The sequence below is a fragment of the Hydra viridissima genome, unplaced genomic scaffold (assembly GCF_058129835.1).
Source record: "Hydra viridissima isolate aposymbiotic clone 2 unplaced genomic scaffold, HvirCarnegie_v1 scaffold_5, whole genome shotgun sequence".
In the NCBI taxonomy this organism is placed as follows: Eukaryota; Metazoa; Cnidaria; class Hydrozoa; order Anthoathecata; family Hydridae; genus Hydra; species Hydra viridissima.
This window is the reverse complement of record NW_028324304.1, coordinates 5,848,741-5,855,290: the sequence shown is the minus strand read 5'-3', so window position 1 is coordinate 5,855,290 and position 6,550 is coordinate 5,848,741. Positions and strand designations below refer to the sequence as shown.

General features: G+C 28.8%; 1 protein-coding gene across 5 annotated transcripts in view; it reads left to right on the top strand.

Annotated features, from left to right (window-relative positions):
• The first annotated feature begins 2,549 nt into the window (after window positions 1-2,549).
• The window catches only part of LOC149888198 (uncharacterized), an 8,457-nt gene continuing 4,456 nt past the window's right edge, over window positions 2,550-6,550 (top strand). The window contains exon 1 of one of the 5 annotated variants that reach the window (XM_090087812.1): window positions 2,550-2,652. The gene's annotated coding sequence lies outside the window, so the exon portion shown is untranslated. The other 4 variants (XM_090087811.1, XM_090087810.1, XM_090087813.1 and 1 more) reach the window with 4 other exon arrangements.

Below are 6,550 nucleotides of genomic sequence, written 5' to 3'. Positions count from 1 at the left end.
ATATTTAAACTAATAAATAGGAATGTATATTTAAACTAATAAATAGGGAATGTATATTTAAAATAATAAGGAAAAAATAAAGTTATAAAATGTGATTGAAAAAAGTTATGCAAAAGCTGTGTTAAAAATATATCTTTATATCTTTACAGAAGTATATTAAAGTATGATTAATGCAAATGTTTAAATATTCATTAAGTTGCTATTTATTAAGGTTGTTTGGTCCCGCAAGACATCCCATAATGCTTTGCGCCTAAAATTACAGTATTTTATTGGGAGTTTACGGGCATTGTTAAGAATGTCTGTCATACGCAATTTCCTATCTTTACTTTCCTGCAGCAATATTCTGAGACTGAAAAGCACCCAAAAAATATGGTAAATTTTTATCAATTTCTGATTAAGTATTTTTTCTCTCTCTTTTTTTTTTATAAGTATTTAAATAATTATAGCTTTAACTCTTCTCTTATTCCCTGTTATCACGTCTAAAGAGATAGAATTGAAAGTAACACGATTTTTTAACAACGCCAGAGATCGCTCTGGTGGCCGTCTGCGGCGCTGTAAGAAAAACTTGAAGTTTCAATTGAGGAAGAGAGTAAAGACGACGACAATGAAGGAAATGATGACGACATTGAAAACGAAATTCCTCGACAAAAAAAGCGAAAGACTTAGAAATAACTTTTATAAGTAAAGATATCATGTAATGATGATTTATATAAATATTATTATGTAAACTGTGTTTAACTATTGAATATTACTAGTTTAAAAAAACAACCACGCTTTACTAGTAAAGCGTGGTTTTTTTTGGCTGCTTTAGGTATAGCCCTTAAGGGAACGCAAAATTTGGCGCGGACACTTTCATGAGGGTACCTTAAGAGGTTGCCCTTAAGGGACCCTGAAGTTTTTTTAAGGCGGGTCAGGAACCCATTCTGTGTGTGTTTGCATCTACCACCAAAACATGATTTTAATTCTCTTACCCATTAAAATTGATTACCATGAACTAAATAAATTTATTGTTTGTAATATGCAAAACAAAGAATGCATGCTACACCGATGTACTCAATGTCCAAAAAACACATCTAAATTAGAAGAAAAACAATTTGAACTAGTAGGGGAGTTTGAGGAAGAAGATACTATCAAACTTAATCAATTGGTTACTACTGATAGATTAAATTTAGTTATACAGCTTGTAAGCATACTGGATTATGTAAATATGCTGATAGAAAAACTAGTCAAGCTAACAGCGCATTCATATATTTCTAAATGCCAATCTAAATATTTAAAAAGTCTTAAAGAAGATGGCATCAAATAGCGCAAAAATTCTAGGAGATTTTGCAGAAAACTATAGTTTTGTAGTGCAGGATGAAGTACAAGATTTCAATTGGAATAATCTTCAGTGCACACTTCATCCAGTAGTTGTGTACTATAAAGAAGATCAAGTGTTGCATTCCACGTCATATTGCATTATATCAGATATTAACAATCATGATGTAGCAATGGTTTACGAGGTACAAAAATCAATTATCGATAATCTGAAAAAACCCAACATTGTAAACATGATCTACTTTTCTGATGGCTGTTTATCACAATATAAAAACTGCAAAAATATTTTTAACTTATGTCAGCATAAATTTCAAAAGTGAAGAAAAATACTAAAATAATGTGGTAGAAATTATGGCTTCAAAAATTCTTATGACCAATAAAAGTAGCCATTTTGGTTCTGGAAAAGCAAATTCTTGCATTAGAAGTGAATTCTGACCTCAGTGATAAACAATACTAAATGATCAGAAACTTAGCCCTTGGACACATATTTATCCCCTTCTTACACAATACTTTAGTGGAATACTAAAGTATCGTGAAGTTAAATACTATCCCAAAATTATTCTTTTTCCCCTGATTTCAGTTGCTTCCATTAATTTTTATAAAGCTGTGTTTGTATAGATGGTATAACAATATCAATAATAGCAGCTGAGATAAATAATGGTAATTGTGCCAGAAATTCATTATTTAAATTTCTTATTAAGGCTTACCTCGTATGTCTTGTTATGTCTCGTTATGTCCCGTTAAAAAGATGTAAATTCCGGGAAATTGTAAAGCTCCTATTTTGTCCGGGTTATCCTCGTCTCGTCTCGGTATCGTCCCGGATTTCGATTGAAAATTTAAAATTGTCTCGATATTTATCACTAATCGGGACAAATCTTTTAGGATCGTCTAGTCTCGTTTCAAATAAAAAAATAACGAGACGCAGAGGCTTACAACGTATGTATCGACGTTTACTTGTTACTAAGGAAGTTGCTAGGGGATGATAATAAGAAAAAATGTTACCAAATTTTAAATTTCAAACGAGCATTACTTCTAAAATATTCCAATTTGTTTAAAACAACTTTGGGGAATTCTTTTTAGCGTAGTTAATTATTTTTATTCCAAAAATTAAGTAATTTAGAGATTGTGAGTTAATTTTTTGGATTTTTGCTGTTTTGACATGGAATTACCCCGAAAGTACCAAATATACTGTCAATAATGTGTCAATTCCGAAAAATTCCCTAACCTCCGAAAAATTTCGACAGAAAAAGTTCTAATCCGAAAGATTGGGAAATTTGAAATTTCGTGTTCGTTTGTCATTTTGTCATTTCGTTTCGTCGTCGTTCTCGTGTTCGTGTAAGTCATCTAAAAATTTTCCCCTGGAATTTCCCCTTTACTTTTTATTTAAACTTTTAGGTTTAAGAAACATTTGAATTTTTAAGGCACATTTACGAAGAAGGTGATGTGTGAAATAGTTATTCACAAATTTTCATTTTAGAATATTTTTATGATCTGTATGTGCATTTCTGTATTAAGATGTTTAAGATTCAGAATAATGAATATACTTTGGCAGGATCATTCTGGCATAAGCAATATCAAGACAAATTAAAAGGTTTTGCTAAGGGTTTCCCACAATATTTTTTTTTTGCATTTTTTTCTTTTAACTATTTACAAACTTTAGTAATTCTTGTGGGGCCTTTCCTCTCATTTTCATGTAATTAATTAAGTCAAATTCCGTTTCCTAAAGAAAAATTTATTTCTTTAAGTTTCGAAGAAATTCTGCAAAAAAGATACAAAGTGTTGTAAAAAATGCAAAAACTTAAACGCTTGGCTGTGTGAATTACATTTCAAAAAATGTTAGTAATGCTTTTATATATATATATATATATATATATATATATATATATATATATATATATATATATATATATATATATATATATATATATATGTATGTATATATATATATATATATATATATATATATATATATATATATATATATATATATATATATATATATATGTATATATATATATATATACACACACACACATATCATTTGGTACACAAAGCATATTTCTAAAAATCCTCCCTCCTTTTACCCACCATTTTCCTCTTCTTGGTATTTGTAAACAGAATTATGTCTAATCTCTTCTTCTCCAAGTAGACTTCCCTGATTACTTTGTTAAAGATTAAAGACTGATTATAAATTAACTATAATTATGATTAGTTTAATTACCCAATTAAGTTTACAGGATTCTCTATTTATCAATGCATAAATTTTTTAAGCAAATTTAATCATCCATATTATATGTACCTCTTCATGCATTGAGTTTCTGCTCTCTGGTAGTTTAGAATATTGAAGGTTAAGCAGATTTCTGGTCAGCTAAGAGAAATCAAGCTGGGAGGTTTGTTTTAAAAGAAGTTCAGATCACTCACTATATTAATGTTAACAACTTGATAATCAATTTTATATCCTGGAGATTGAGGTGAGCTTCTTGATCATTTGTACCTCAATCTGGATAATCTGGATCATTAAGTGCAATAATAGCCAGACATGAATTTCAGTACATGATGTATTGCAACAAATAAGACCACACAGCCTATGCAAAAAGCATGCTGAACTTCTTAAACTTTTTCATTTGCCAAAGGGCACTTAAAATTCTAGAAAAAATTTTAGTCTATAATTTATCTGAAGAAAATATTTGGAATGCTCTATTGATCTATAAGTTTTTATAGTTTGCTTTATGGTAAGTAATTTATATTAAATATTCATGAATTAATTATTAGCAATGACTAATATTTATAGGATTTCTGGAATTACCAGATTAAATAGTATTTAGTTGATGAAAGCAAATTCAAAATATGGACTAGATACCTGTGATGGGGCAAGAGAAGAAAGTTTTGCTGCTAGAAACCATTCTGTGCAGAAGATGCTAACAAACTTTCTTCTTTTTTTTCTTATTCAAAGCAGAAATGTTGTCTAATAAAAAAGATATCTTTAGGTAATGGAACACCTTTGTCTTGAACTTGCCTTAGTGCAATTCACCAGGAATGTGAAACTTGTATCTTCCACCTGAACGCACTATAAAGGTTAACTTTGCCAACTCTAGGTAATCATGCCTTGCACTACCATTCAAAGAAGTAAGTATTTTTAATTATTTGTATGTGGTGTCACTAGGTAAATAGTTTTTTAGAAGTCTATCTCTCTACTCTAATGTCCGCATGCCAGATGACATTTCACATCTAACAGTCAATCAGCCTATACCCCTAATCTTAACCAATTCAACAAAGATTTGAAGATGTCTTTTCAACAGCATGGTTTTATGTGTGCAGAAACAATTAAGGAGACCATGATGCAGTTGTTCAAATCACAGCCAGCTGATCAATTTTAAATGAAGCTAAAACATTGGCATGACTATTGTAAAGATGCCATAAGGTGTGATGAAGACTACATTAAATGGAAATAACAAACTTTCTTATGTTATTATTATGATATAAAGAATATTTGAAAACTTTTAGGAATTTTTGAACAAATATTATGAACTTTAAATTGGTTAAAAACAGCTTAAGTTCTTTATGCATCGTAACTCACACAATCTCACAATTTGACTTTAGGATCTTTTTACAATTTTTAGTATCTTTTTTTTTGTAGAGTTTCTTAGAATCCAAAAAAATGGTAATCTTCTTTAGGGCACATTGTTTACTTTTCCTAAGACATGCAAAAAAAAAAAAAAAAAATCAGAGGATTAAAATAAAAGTGAAAGCTCCACAAGGATTAAAATACTTAACAATATTCAGAAAATTTTTCAAGAATCTGAAGCTACTCTTAAAAGTTATCAAATTTTTTAAAAAAGAGAACCTTTAAAAAATATATCGTGGTACAATTTATGCTGATTTGATTCCCTCAAAATACTTTTATGAACTGAATCTGAAACATTTGTTGTTCCTAGACCATTTAACTTATGCTTGACACCATACCACCTCACATTTCACCAAATATTAGTACAAACAATATTTCTTTATGAAAAAAAGTTTATTCCTAGATTTAGTGTCTAACTTTTACTATTTCAGAGATATCGATTTTCTATCCTTATTCTTTTATTGACCTTTATATTCAGTGCAATTATTTTTTAACCGGATTGTATTACAATTACCTTTAAATTATGAAATGTTTGTCCCATAGTAATAAAAATTTGTATCCAATTGTTCATAAAGAATTCAATAACTAATTTGTATCCAATTTTTAACAAAGAATTCAAAAATGAAGACTAAAACACCATAAAATCAAAGCTTCTATATGAAAGTCCAGTTTCAACGTTTTCAAATGTCCCTTAAAAAAGAAGTATATCTTGAGATGCCTATGCATTATGATTCTGAAATTTTTTTTTCTGTAAAATTTTAATATATATAAAGAAAAAAGTTAAAAGGTTTTTTTTTTAATCTGATTTATTTGCATTAAGTGCTTTATAAAATTAGACCCTAAAAATTTAGTAAATTACAAAAAAAAACAATGAAAACTAAGATATAATAAAAAATAGTAATCTTAAATGTAATAAGAATTAACAATCTTACTCAGTTTTGTAAAAATCTAGTTCTCTGGTTTATAGTTTGTCAAGCTATCTTCAATGCTTTAGTGCTCAACCTCGCTGATGATGTGTTATCTTTCTGTGACAGTTGTTAAAATATTAATTGCTAGCAATAATTTTGTTGGTGTAACCCAACACAATTCATCTCTTGAAGGCCAATAATATAACCATGAGGGGTAACATGCATGAATCTTACTTGAAAGTCTTTTTATCATGCAGTAAATCATCAGAGATGGAACATGTTGAATTGCATTTGAGGACAAAGTTTAGTTTTCAACAAACTATGGTTTAAGTACCTACTTCTTTTAGATTTGAGAGAATCAAACACTTTTGCATTTGAGACCTTCAAGCTATAATTGCACTATTTTTTCCCAGGTATTCAACTGCTGTTTTCATCACTACAAGAAAATTCAATAATCTATAACCTCATAACATTATTCCTTTTTTCACTTTGCATAATATCTGCACCACATAGTTAGTAGCATTAAACTCTTTAAAATTGTGCAAATAAAGCAGATTTAAAATTGAGAACATTTGCAGTTTTTTGTATTATGGAGTTAGTTACATATAAAACCATAAAATAAAGTTTTAGAATAATGTTATAGGCATCTCTAGATAAACTTCTTTTTATATAATGCATCAAAAAACTTAACAAAATTTTT